Here is a 14,909-nt window from a genome sequence, read left to right as displayed (position 1 = left end):
TTTATTTTTTTTTTGTATGTGTCCCTTTATAACACCTAATCCTTAAATTAAAAGTAATCTTTAAAGTTGTTTAGTAACAGATTTAGTCTGTTCTTCTATGTAAATATATGTTTGGAAAACCGACCGGGTTTTATAATTTTTCTGTATGAGCCCATAAAGATAGCTTAGGTGAGTGTTCCCTATTATATTTGCTCAAAAACTTGAATGATACCCGAGGTTATTCAAATTCTGCCTGAGTAGAAAAAGTTTATGAGACTGTTTAAATGTTATTGGGCAGCTCCAATTGCTATGTTAGCAAATATCTTTCAAAGCCATTTTCTAAGAAAAACGCGGTTTCCGATAGCCTAGAAATGTAAAAGTAAAGTTCTCGAAGAATCACGTGCGTCCTAACATATAGTATAGCAGCATCTAAAGTGCTCTTGGGATGTGCGGAAGAAAGATGTTGCAGGAAGATTTATGGAATTATGAATGTATTATGTTAGAAGAAGAGCTAAAAGTAAAAGAAATGGGTTTTACTTAATGTTTCAAATTGCAAAGTTGCGAAGCTAAGACATATTTGGTGCAAAAATACAAAATAAGGTCATTCAAAAAAAATTTTCAGGTTCAGCAACGTGAGGTTAAATATGCACGGTTTTTTGGTCCGCAAAAATATTTATTTCGTGGATTGGTAGACAGGGCGAGGGGTGGTAGAGTGCTTTATCCTCTTTGATGTAATATTTTTATTATCATGTTGTTACTGCACTCTTCGCCGTTTCGTGTCACTTTTGCGCGACTCTTTTGCACAATAATTTACGGACCTGGTTTTAGATTAATTTTTAAACATAACACACGCCTTCGTTCTTCCATTTTTAGTTATACTCTTGCAAACTGTTGCTACAGAGTATTATGGTTTTGTTGACCTAACAGTTTTACATATCACCTTTAAATAAAATTAAAAAATAGTATGCGTGGCCCGCCTTCTAATATATTCAAAGTGCATATCTCCTAAACCACTAAAGCTACAACCAAATAAAAGTGCAAAAAATCAATATCTAATTACGTCAGAGGCATTAAATTTTACCTCCGACATGGTAAAAGCCGGTGTAAAATTTACACGATGGGCGTGGCACCGTCCACTTTTTGGTGGAACCCCCTATCTCGGGACCCGACCTACCTATTTCGACTAAATTTAGTATGTAGCATTATTTCCACATTCCTGTGTCACGGTGTGAAAATGGGCGTACACAATTTAAAATTCCATTTGATACTTTCACTTTCCGGTACATAAATCAAGATGTAATAACGGATAATATAACGAAATAAAATTTTGCAGTAATAATTTCCTTAAAGTATACTACCTTTTGACCAAAAGTTGTCCAAATCCAACCAAAACTGTTCAAAACCTTAGGTACCGAATATGTGGACCCCAGAGAGTTTACTTTTCACCGAAAAAAACCGATCAATGTGTGAGATATACAATTGAAATTCAAACAGAATCATTTCCTTCCAATAGTAATTCTGTGTATTTAAAAGGGTTTGCATCGGATCAATACTTTCCTGAGCCTATATATACTTAATGTAAAGATTTTTGAAATTTCTGGTGACTTTATGTTGGATATATCGACCAATACTTGAGTTATGTCGATGAAAATTTCAGAACATATTTTACTCTTGACGATACGTCATTGTGCCAGAAAGGGATCCAATGGTGCGAAAACTTCACCTAGCCCCCATATAACCATTACCAGGATTTTCGAACATCCGTGATTTTGTATAATGACTACGTATTATTATAATGATTTTGGCTTTTCTTAGATTTTGATCATCTGGTTGACGTTTTACATCGTAAGATATTTCCCTGGCTTTGATTCCTGCAAGTTGCAAGAGTCTAAAATGTTCGGTTGCACCCGAACTTTTTTTTTGTTTTGTTGATTACTTTCCATTTGAATCCGCTTCGAAAATACTTGAGTGCCAAGCGACTGTAAAATACACGTAGAATTTGTCATTCAATCGTTACTAGTTGTACCTGTTTTATTCTCCCTTGCCGACTGGCTTCAATCCCCTTCAGCAAACCATTTCTTTTGTGTTCGGATTTAAATAATGTACCGTGTTGAGTTGGTTCTGCCGTTTAATTTCGCCTTTGTTTTGGCAATATTTCATATGACTTTTCGTTATAAGCCATTGCTCCTACCTGAACATTCCTGTGTCTGTGTTGCTTATATTATTTCAACGTCGGATTTACTTTTTATTTCCAAAAAAATGTGCCCGGGCATTTGCTTTGTTTTTGGGTTTCTTCCTCTTTAATCTTTCTTTTCTCTGGGTTTCTTTTTGTTTGCCTTTAATTATTTCGAAGAATTGCGTTTCTGTCTTCTAAAAATAATCACACTGAAATCTCTTCTAACTTTTTCTTTTGTTGCTTTTAGAATTTCGTATTAAAGAAAACTTAATGACGCGATTTCTTGGCACTTGTTAAATTTATTTTTATATATTAAATTTAGGTATTCTGTTTAAAACATTTTCATTTATTTGCTGTTCAAAATATGTAGGAATGTTCGAAAACTTACAAATTTTCAAATTTGTGGAATGTTAAAATGTGTCGACGTATGTTTCGATGACCCAATTTGATTGCGAGCGGATTTATATTTTTGAGCGAAAGTGTTTATTTATTTTCTAATTATTATGGCTAGTTTCGATTCAATTAATTATTTTATGCCTTTCTTAAACGTTGCCCAAAAATAGGAAGTTACATGCTTGAATAGGAGGTAACTTTTTGTTTCATTGCAAACGGTCAATCTATATTTTGCCTTTCAGCCGAAAGCCTTTGATGCTAGCGCTGCGTACTTTAGTTTATTTAATAATTTGTTTATTATGTAAGCTTTAATAAAATAAAATAAAATAAAAAAATAAAAAATAGTTTGCCTTTTTACTGAAGTTCGAAAATGTAGATTTTGAGAATTCAGGCGTAAATAGATAAATGGCCAGAAAATTGGAGTATATGAAGAATACAAATATACGAATAAATGAGCTTCCTTGTTTAAATCGCAACCTCTAGTTCGCCATGCAGCAGTTTATTTGTTTTGCAACACTTTATTTTAAGTCATTAAGTTTTGTACGAACTACCTGAATTCGAAGAAATTCACTTTATTATTTCTGCTTTGCGATTACGGGGTAACAAATTTATATTTTATTAAATTGAACGTGATTTTCTTTCCTCGTTAATGAATCTGATTTAATGAAAACAAAAAAAGCCGTAACTTTGGAAAATTATTATAGTGGTCGGATAGCCTAAAATTAGCATTGACGGAGAGCTGCTTATTAGAATACGCCGCTCCCTGCTTTGACTCTTCCGAGAAAAAGCTAACTGATCCTATTCTTCAGTGATTTATTTCCATCCACATATTCCACGTCGGGATGTGACCAGAGAAAAAGCCGAATGGTCTCTGCGATGCAGTGATACAAGTTCTCAGGAAGTACGGAAGATACAATATCGGGGTGCCCTTGTTCGGATCCCTTCATATATGGTACTCAGCTAACCTCAGCGCTAGAGTACATTATATTAGTGGGAGTTATATTAGCCAGTAATGTCTACCAGTGCTCCGTTAAAAATGGCGTTAAGTGTCGTTGTTGGTGTAGTCCGTTCTTCAGATATGCAAAACATTTTTAGGAAGTGTAGCCTAGCAGTTTCCATAGAGGAGATTGTTCCGACCACACCGAGGGATCAAAACAATTGAACTAATAGCCCAAGCCAATGTCCGTGTGAAGCCAATGGTAAAAATTAGTAGGAATCCAAATGGCCGCAGGTGATTTAGCGTTACCCATGGTGCATCGCGCGGAGATGATCCTACTCTACATCCATGTAGCGTTGTTTTGGACGACAATCCATGCCGAATTTGGTAAAAATATCTCGTCCATGCAAGATCATGCATTTGATCTTTCAGTTTGTATACTTTCAGTGGTCCGACATCAGTTCCTACAAATAAGCAGTTTCTAGGAGATGATTTCCCTCCCATGCAATGGAGTAAAATATATTTTAAGGGTACAATTTCAAAAATTGTTATATTTCGTCGTTATTAAACGAGTTCATATATTAAATACTACACTGCATTAATAATTTATTAATCATTATTGTTTAAATACTCTTGAAAGAAGTTGCCACAGAGTATTATAGTTTTGTTCACCTAACGTATCACCTAAAACTAAGCGAGATACATATAGGATTATATATATAAATTATAGGGTGACGAGAATAATATCCCCATATAACGGTACTGTTAAAAACTACTAAAAGCGTGATAAATCAATAACTATATACGCCAGAAACATTAAATTTTACCACCGGGATGGTATAGGGAGAAATCCCATATCTCGGGACCCGACCAGTCGATTCCGATGGAATTTAGTACATGACTCTTTCATTCATTCTCATGTCACATTGTGAAAATGGACTAGTACCACTTTATTCGTTCAGTTTCCAGTACACAAATCGAGATGAAATTATTATAACGGTATAAAACTTTGCAAGAAAAATGGCTTTAGTGTGTGTCGTATAACCAAAAGTTGTTTAAACCCAATAAAAACTATTGAAACTTCTAGGTTCCGAATATTTAGGTTCCGATGCGTATAGTTGACTTAATTAAGGGATGATCCTTCTCTTATAAAATGGAAATATAGAGAGAATTCYCGCCTGACAATAATAACTGCACGTATCAAAAATGGGTTGAATCGGGTCAATATTTCCCTGAGCCTCCATACACCTAATATGTATTAAGATTTTCGAACTTCCAGGTGACTTTATACAGCATATGTATGTATATGTGAAAATTGGGCGAAAACTTGATCCAGCGTTGGATCAGGATTTTCGAACATCCGATTGACTTTACTCTACTTATATACATTGGTAATTATTTGTGAGGGACAATGAAACCCAGGGAAATTTTTTTTAGTATGTGGCATGTGTCTCCGAGCACCTGGAGAGTCAGGACAAATATTTTCCCACGACGTGTTTCTCTGCGTCGTGCAAGGCGAAATTGCAGCGTTAATTAGAGCAGAAGTACGCGATTAAATTCTGTATGAAACTCGATAAATCTGCTATAGAAACGTTGGATATGATCAAAGAGGCTTACTCAGTTGTTGCTTTATCAAGATGTGGTGTATTACGGTGGTACTAGGCCTTTTTGGATGGCCGGGAAGAGGTCGCTGATGAAGATCGTACTAGGAGAACTGGGACTTCGACAAACACTGACAATGTGACTCGTGTGCGCAAAATTTTGAACTCAGACCGTCGACCAAGTATTGTTACATATGTTAAATTTATAAAATCTGAGGTTCAAGGTATGCGCAAAGATGGTACCTGATCGATTGTTTCGAATTTCTTTCGATATAATAAGGTATATTTTAAGACCTTTATTTTACAAAAATGTTGGAAAATATCGAAGTTATGTGCTGTCTTCAGAGTGCCACAACTGCTGACATGATTCCGGCGGAACGGTCACGCTTTAGAACGCTGCCATTCAAAATCTATTCAAGATACGACCTTGCCGACTTCACAGGATATTTACGGAGATAAAAGCTATTGAAAAAGCAAAAAAAAAAGTTTTCAAAGTGTCACACTGGTACAATCTCTTAAGATATTTCCCTGGCTGTGATTCTTGTAAGTTGCAAGAGTATAAAATGTTCGGTTGCACTCGAAATTAGTCCTTCCTTATTTGTTAAATGTAGTTTTGAACACCTATGTACTATCCCATAAACAAGCAAATATATCTTGTTCATGTATGGTATATGAAAAGTGTATAGTAGTTGTATGTTATGTTGAAAATTTAATAGATTTTGTTTTTATCTGTGCAAGAACATGTTGACATATATATGTATATAGTTTGTGGAAAATATTACAGTAAGTAGAACGTCTTTCAAAATGGCCGCTAAATGTAAGCAATTAACACGTGATAAAAAATTAATTACTTTTACGTTTTCGAAAGGAAAGGAGAAAAAAGGATGTAGCTATCCAACAAAAATCAATTTATTAAAAAATTAACCAGGACCATCGTTTGGAGTGTTACAGTAGTGTTGGGACTAGGAGGAAGACATCTCCTCGAACAGTTGGTAATATCCATAGGCTATCTTTAAATGATCGCTTTAAAAACTCTATAGAGGTGAGACGGCACTTAGAACCAGGAGCTAAACCGCTTTTGACCAAGAAAATATGGCCAGGAATTCTCCCGATTTTAACCCGATCAAGAATCTTTGGCATGCCATAAAAAAGAAAGAGAAAACTTATTTTCATAGCTTCCTTTCCTTCTTTACATTAAAAATTATCAGTTTTTCTTTGTTCCTGTTTCTTTAAGATCTTGCGCTAAAGAACGTCTTAAGCTCAATTTTTCTTTCGCTCATCATCAGAGTCTGGTTTTTATTTTATTCAAAAAAAAAAAGTCAAAAGTTAAATTATTTTTTTATACTTATTAGTTTTTGACCTCTAAATTTTTAAATTAGCTCGAATAGTTGTCATGGCCAAATATTTCAACTTTTATAGTTTCTAAAGCTTTTGACTATATTTTTTGTTTGTGCTTGTCTTATTCCAAATATTCATAATAATTTTAAATGCTCAATGTGAAAAATGGTTCATTGCCTTTTGGTCGCTCTGTATACAAATAACAAAAAACACACAGCTAGTGTCTTTAAATAAAACAACAATTATTGTTCATTTTGTTATTGCCGAGTTCGCTGTGCCCATGATTTGTGTGTCCAAACTACGTATAGTTATGCTTGTATGTACTAAACAGAATAAACATACGTACAATTAATCGAAATTATACGTGTGTATGGTGACGGTGTGGCGGTGCACACGCATATTAAATGAAAATGTGCCATTTATTGTTGAATAATAAATTAAATGCGATAATATCCTCGGTGAAGTTTACTCATCACTTATTTATATGCAAAAATTGCTACCGTTAGACAACTATTAAAATTTCACAAAAATTCATTTTACGTCCACGTCAGGCTGGTCAGCCAGAGCCACATATAAATTCCTGGGTATATACAAGAGTATATATGTATGTATGATCATTAGCGAATGTACGACGAATACTAATTGACATGGAAAGCGCAGTATTTCGGTGCAGATTGTGGTGGTCTTTTTAACAGGAAAAAAATAATGCGCACATACACTTATTTAACCAGCTTGTGTGTATCATGAAGTAACGAATCTATTAATAAATACAAAAACAATTAACAGCACCTCACCGTTGGTCATGATGTGGCGCTCTCTGTTTGGCAGTAATTTTTGGCCGCAATACTAATAGTTTAGGTTTCATACGCTGCACCCAAATTATAGGGAGTGATAAATGGCGCAAGTAAAATGTGTACAAAAGTACATATACATATGTATGTATGTGTAAAATAGCAATGCGTTGACGTATGAATTGTAAAATGTTCGTGGCATTCAGAATTTTTACCTTTGGTTTTTTATTTTATAATCTCAAATAGAGGTAAAAAAACTAAAATAAATTTAATACGGGGTTAAACAATAAAAAATAATTCTTCAAACCGGATTAAAAAATATTAATAATACAAAGCGGATAAAYATTAAAAATAGGTAGCATATTGAAAAATAAATAAAAATTGGGAAAGATATAATTAAGAATTAAAAAGAGAAATCGTCTTGGAATTAACATTTTTTCACGTTTGCGCATTTCGTGTTCTGCTATTTTGAAGTAGAGCTCGCACGTAGCCATCTTCAATACTATAGAGCATTGATCTCAAACTTACACATTCAAATTAAAAAAAGTTCAGTTTTAAATTTTTATTCTTAACCCTCGGGATTAAAAATTAAAAAAAAATTACTTCAAGTTTGAGTTAAAAATTTACTATTAAATCCAAGATTTCGGTATAAAATATATAGTGTCGGACAAAACATTTTTAACTCATATCAACAAATTAAATTATCATCTCTTATTCTCGCAATTATCATTTTATATATAAACAAATTACTCAAATTTGAAGAATAACTATTTTATGAAAACATACAAAATCGTAGAAATTATTTGAACACTTTAATACGAAAAAAATGAGACATATTCAATATTCAGTGCGACAAAACATATTGGAATGATGATTGTTATTTAATATTTTATAGCATAACCATAATTTTTTCTTACTTCACTGCATCTATTTGGCATATAAGCTATAATATTGTTAATAACTACTTGTGGAATGCTTAACCAGGCTTGTTTTTCAGCTTCGAGCAATTAGTTTTTATCTCCATTCACTCCTTCTCTGCCTATCCTTCTATTTGTTATATATAAAAAATTCTCAAAAGGATTGAGATCCGGTGATTGAGTATGCCACTATAGGACATTAATATTTTGAGCTACGAACCGATTTGCCACTGGTTTTGATGTGTGCTTTGGGTCGTGTCGTGTTGAAACGACCATGAAAGCGGCATATTTCACTCGGCATGGGGAAGCATCACGTTCTTAAGGATATCCTTGTATAAAGAAATTAATCGATCCATATTGCAATTGATTCGATGAAGAGGTTCAATGCCAAGCTCAGAAAATCAGTTGATGTGTTCCCGAGCAAATTGTAATCTTCTTAGTAGATGTTTTCTTGACATAAAAGGCTTTTAGCTGTCTCATAACTTGTTAGCCCACCTGCACACGCTCTTCTTTGTACAGTACGGCTTGAAATTTCAAATTTAAAGCTATAACACCGCTCGCTACCGACATATCAGGAAACAATTTTAGTTCTATAAGTTTTATTGAAGCATCATGTCGTGTTCTAGCTTATGGTCGTCTTCCACGATGGCTAGTTTTCACAGAACCACTGTGCCTAAATTTCTTCATAGCAAAGGTCCCTGTGGATTTGTTGATATAAAATTTGTTACAAATGTCTGTTTGTGATAGCTCATTCATGTAGTTTTTACTAATTATTTGTTTTAATATATTTGAGTGCTTGTTTCTAGCCATGGCCACTTTTTGTTATTAATTTCTTCGAAATACATAAGTAGAATTTTAGTCACGTCACAACTTTTTATATAAAGAAACTTCGTTAAACTAACATGATGCTGATTTTTTATGTCGTTCTTCTAAATGCGGAGAGAATGCAAAATCATTAGAAAATAACGTGATTTTCGACCCTTATCACCAAAAAAACCCTACTAGTCCAATATGTTTTGTCGCAGTGAATGTTGGGTACTTGTAATTTCTTTCGTATAAAATGTAAACTTTTAAAAAAATATATAGCTTCCATTGTTTCACTAAATAAACAATACGGCTTTATATTTAAGAAGAATTTTGTTATCCAAAATTGTAATTTGAAGCATGCCACATGTTTTTAGCATTCATAGGTATCAGTCTAATATGTTTTGTCCGACACTGTATATTTTATAGTTTTTTAATTCAATATCTGGGTTTAAAAATTTAAAATTGAGTTTTGGAATTTTTTTTGGTGCCATTTCAAAATATTAAGGTCGATTAACACATTCGAAAGTACAACTTGTATTGATCCAGATGTTAATATAAAATATTAGTTTAAAAAATAGATAATTAAATAATTGCTTAGGAAAAATAAAGTAGTTTAATGTATTAATAGATAATTTGAAGAACAATTTTGTAAAAGCAAATGAACTTAAAATTTCCTTTTCATATGCCAACGTTTTGCATCACTTGCATAGAACTTGTTTGCTACGTAAAGTTCTCTTATACTTTTACATGTATTCATTAAAGCAAAACTCATCTGATTGTTTTCAAATATCTATTATTATTTGCTTTTTAGACCTACTTGCTTGCAATCTAGTAACATATATTTTTTTAGAATACATAAAGACTTAGTTAATAATAGTTTATTTTGTTGTTGAATTATTTATAAAGCTCAGACTGTCAACTCCCTTCTTTTATTAGTTTAATAGTAAAATAAAAGTGAAATTTTGAAGACATTCTCTAAATATTATTATTTATTTATTAAGTTGCCAAAAATTTGTATTTGTACATGAACACAAAAGTACGGTGAGGCTGAAAATATAAATTATGCTTGACAGCACAGAAATTAATTATACAAAGTTCCCATATTTTTCACTTATGACTGCTGCAAAAATCGTATGCCTCCTCTTTCAACCAGCAGCATTTTCCACTTGACTGCGCCCAAGACCGAAAATGACTATTAAATGCCAAAGGAGACAAACGTACAAGCCCCGTACAAATCGCAATGACTRAGAAAGAAAGAATAAGGTGGAGTAGTTTGGATCACCATGAACTTACATCTTCATGCTGGAAATGCATGCTTTGTGTTTTTTGCTTGTTTATGTGTATGTACATATTTTTTAGTATTTTATTTTGTTCATTGTAAGTCAGTTGGCATATTGCCAGCTCGCGGTAATGCAAAGTTCACCAGAGAATTGCTGAAAAAGCATTTTTGACAGCTAAAATATGAAAATTTATAGACGACTTCACTATACTTCTATTACTTGCAAGTTTCAGCATTTTTTTTGTTCATAACATTATATAAGATACATATGTATGTACATAATGCAATAGTAAATAAACGTATACATACAAGTAAGTTTGCGAAATAATATTTGCGACCTCATTGTAGATGACTGTGCTTACTTGTGCACTTTACTCACTTCCCATAGATTATTGTATACACATTCTATATGTTTCTGCTTTGCTTTGTGTGTTGTGTGAATTCAGAGTTTGGTACCGTCTGACTTATTTTGCTTTCGTGCTGTTAGCAACCATTATTGATTCTCTCTCCGATTTTTAAAAAATGTATTACTTATGTACATATGTACATGCATATGTTGAACCGCTCTCTCTTTTTGTTTACAGTAATTTCCAAAATTAATGGAAAATGTCTGCAGATAATTATGGAGATTGTCTTACTTGATTCTTAAATTTGTTCCTAGACATATTTAGCTACAGTTTGTCAACATATTTTGCACAACTTCTTTATAGACATAATCTGTATCTTTCCGTCTTTGAGGATCATCAAATATACGACCTTTCAACTTTGTCTTACTAATATCACGAATATAATATACTTCCTTCATTTTATTATTCCTAATTTGTACATCATGTATTAAATCACTGAGTTTATTTTGAGAAAATACCTTTACTTGCTGCTTCACCCTTTTTTCTGAGTAATAGTAAGAACAGCAAGATTTTCATTGAGTAAAAAATAACATTTTGTAGGCTGTAATTCTAGATAACAATGTACATTAAACCTATTATTTTTTTCAAAATCTTTAACCCACAGGGCGTGGCAATGATCCGATTGGCGTGGCAATGATCCATTTGGTCTTTACTTTTTCGCCATGTCTATCAAGTTTCATCAAGTTACAAAAAATTGGTGTAATTTTAGAAACAAAATATTTACTTAAATAAGCCTGTATTATATTAGGTTGTCAAAAAAGTCTTGCGGTATTTTCGCTAGTTGGCGCTGAGAGCGCGTAGTTCTAGTTTTATTCGTCGCATCGGGACATGCTATACCTTTTTGGAAAGCTCATTTCGCGTGCTAACACGTGTTTGATTGATTGCCCTTTCTTTTAAGTCGTTCGTGAGTTATAGCGTCGCAAACATGAAGCAAAATAAAGAGAAAATACGGCATATTTTACAGTACTACTACGGTAAAGGTAAAAATGCATCTCATGTCGCCAATAAAACTTGTGCAGTTTATGGACCCGATACCGCACAACGATGGTTTCAACGTTTTCGTTCTGGTGTAGAGGTGGTCGAAGATGCGCCACGCTCCGGAAGGCCTGTCGTCGAAAATTGCGATAAAATCGCTGAATTGGTCGAAAGAGACCGGCATAGTAGCAGCCGTGGCATCGGTCAAGAGCTGGGCATGTCATCAAAAAAAATTTTATGAACAATTGAAAATTCAATAAAAATACCCCAAAAATACCGCTTTTTTGACAACCTAATTTATTTTTGATTTCTGAAAGACTTTGCCAGATTTCGCATCACGATTGGTGTTTAGAGGAAGCATAAAAAGCTGGAAATAAAACTAACGAACGTAATGATCGTGCAGTATATTGCTAATTCCAAGATTATATACAAAATCTCCGGACGGTTGCGGTTAATTCGCAGGCATTGACGTATGGTGTTAATAGTTTTCATTTTGGTTCATATTGTCAGGTACTACAAAGCAGATCACGTATTTTTGTTTGATTTACATTTAGTGTTTGCTTTACAAATATTGACACAAAACATCTCTACTACGTACAATGATGACTGACACTGCGCGAACAACCGAGATTAAGGTTGACTTTACCAAATGTTTGTTCGTAGCAAAACTTTTTAAGCACAGTTGGATAAACAAAATTAGCCTTTGTTAAAGGTTCAAAATACATATCAAAACATATTTTCGTTTCTGTAAACTAATTCGTTATAAGGTAAACTTGGTTGCACAGAAGTTTGTAGTAGCGAAGTTTGGCTGTCATTAATAAGGAAAAAAATTATGAACATCTGTATCAGGACTCTGAACGGTCATTTTGAATGGCAGCTATGTTTTATCGTGGTCCGATTCGGTAAATTCGGCAAATAAGCAGCTTCTTGAAGAGAGAAGGATGTGTTGCTGAGGGACTATTCGTTTATATACAAACAGACGGACATACAGGCGTCGACTCAATAGGACAGGCTTTATTTAATTTATATATTTTTGAATATGTTTTATAGAGTCTGAGACCTGTTCAAGGTATAAAAATTAGTAAAAATTTAGGTGCTTTATTTAATTATACATTTTTTAATATGTTTTATAGAGTCTGGGACGTTTCCCTGTTCAGGGTATAAAAATTTCATTCTGCATTGCGAGGCTATAAGTAGTCATTTAATTTCCTGTCTGCTTTCTTATCTCACCCTATTTTACGTCCCATTCATCTACTAGGCCAGGCAAACGTCTGTGTTATTCGACAAAAATAATCTCCTTCCCACGGTCAAGGTAGCTACTTTGTTGCATTTGAAGCGTCTATTAGTTAAGTGAATAAGCGTATGTGTTATTGGCAGTACTGATCTTGTTGTCGTTATTGTTACAAATATTGGAATATGCAAATGTTTAACGCCTGTGATGTTCGCCACCCTGTTCACTGTGGGACTATTAAACTGAGCGTTCGGCGCTTCCACTCTCTGCCATCGATTAATTGCTAAATCACTTATCAATAGTTCGCAATCATACCTACTATCGGAGGTTCACAGAAAATGTTATTGGCAGTGGTTTCAAAAATATTCTATACAAATCAAAACTCTCTAAATGTTTCGTAAGCAACGTGCGCAAAGCTTTTCAAAAAACGACTTTACAATATACATACATATGTACATATATGCATACATAAATTCACGTATTAAAAAATATTCGCTGACGCACAAAAATTAATTGACTGTTCTCTGAAAACGATTTCTTTAACATTGTATTGTACGTATGTATTGTATGTACGTCCACATATTTACAATGCCCGAATTATCTTCATTGGATGGATCTACCATATTCTAGACATACTATAATAAATATTAATATACATACAATATAACAGCTGTTTTTGCGGGTAACGAACTGATCTATTTCAATTTTAGTTGAATATTTTAAAAAATTAGGTCCAGAAGAATTTATTGTATGTTTTAATGTGATGTAATTTTGCTTCTAAATAAGGTACATGTGATTTTAATGATATACCAATTGCGTGGGATTATTCCTTAATTTTTGCCGTCGACACTGGTCCGAAATATAAGTAGGTAGATTAGTGTTTATTAATATGAATTAAGTTTCTATACTTTCTGTACATGAAAATACTAATATTTTTTTTCTTTTCAGGTAAATATTGTTCACTCAACTTTTCTTCCACTGTATGCACATTTGTCCGTGTAAGTGTTAAATTTATTGCAAAATTGAGATAATAAAACATTTCAATCGACAGTTAGCAGCGGCCTTAGTAGTGTATTAAGCTCACTTTGGCCAAGCATTAAATAATTCACACTGTTATTATAAATTGATACTGTCAGCTATGTATTAGTACATTTTTTTTAACTCTTTTATATTATATTGAACAACGAAAATTTCCAAAAATAAATGAATGAAAGAATAGCGGAACCTTTCGCCATGCGATCACGGGCATCCCGGAATAAGGGATCTCAATTTGAAGATTCGGCGATTGGTAAATCAACATAAGCGGACGAAATGGATAGAGTAAGCTTTGGTCTATTGTCAAGGTTTTGTTTAACCCGAAGAGGCATGATGACCGAATTGAAGTTCAATTCAATAGCCATGGCTCTTCGGACCCGAAGAAATGCGCGAGCCACTTTAGACGACAAAAAAAAAAAAATTTAAACTGAGTAGAATTAAAGAGGGGGTTCCGCAGTTCCCCGCTACTGTTTAATTTCTACATCTCGAAACTCCCACAGCAACCAGAGGGAGCTTCCATAACCTCGTACGCTAATGATAGCACGATATTGACGTGGGGCAATGGAATCGATGGGTATGTGTTTAAAGTGTTCAGCTATCTATCTTCGACCTTTCTCGCCTCTTCTCTGCACGGAACCTAACACTCTCTCCCACCAAATCCACAGCGATCATATTCACGAACTGGACGGAGGAGTATATATAGTATAGACTTGAATTTAATATTACAGTCGATGGCCTCAAGATTCCGACTGTCAATAACCCGTCCCCCTGCGCGTAGGGGGGACCCCTCCAGGTTGGGGGGGAAACCGAATATACCCGTGGTAAGKMATGCCYGTCGTAAGAGGCGACTAAAATCCACATGCACTATGTCTGTCTTTTTGGGCTTGCCTTGAAATGTCAGCATAGTTCATGTCAGACATAGTGCTATAGTATTCATCGTAAGATGTTTATTGTGCGCTATGTTTCTTAGTCCTGTATACTGACGAGGTCTGTGAAGCATCGCGTTCGAATGTTTTGCGAGACAGGTCAATCATACAGCCGGG

General features: G+C 33.9%; 1 protein-coding gene across 1 annotated transcript in view; it reads left to right on the top strand.

The window, feature by feature from the left end:
- LOC108970108 overlaps positions 1 to 14,909 on the top strand; it is a 150,299-nt gene that overhangs the window by 9,654 nt on the left and 125,736 nt on the right. The window lies entirely within an intron of this gene.

This window comes from Bactrocera latifrons, unplaced genomic scaffold (assembly GCF_001853355.1).
Source record: "Bactrocera latifrons isolate USDA-ARS-PBARC rearing strain unplaced genomic scaffold, ASM185335v1 scaffold_281, whole genome shotgun sequence".
In the NCBI taxonomy this organism is placed as follows: Eukaryota; Metazoa; Arthropoda; class Insecta; order Diptera; family Tephritidae; genus Bactrocera; species Bactrocera latifrons.
Note: the sequence above shows the minus strand (reverse complement) of the source record. Positions and strands in the feature narration are given on the sequence as shown.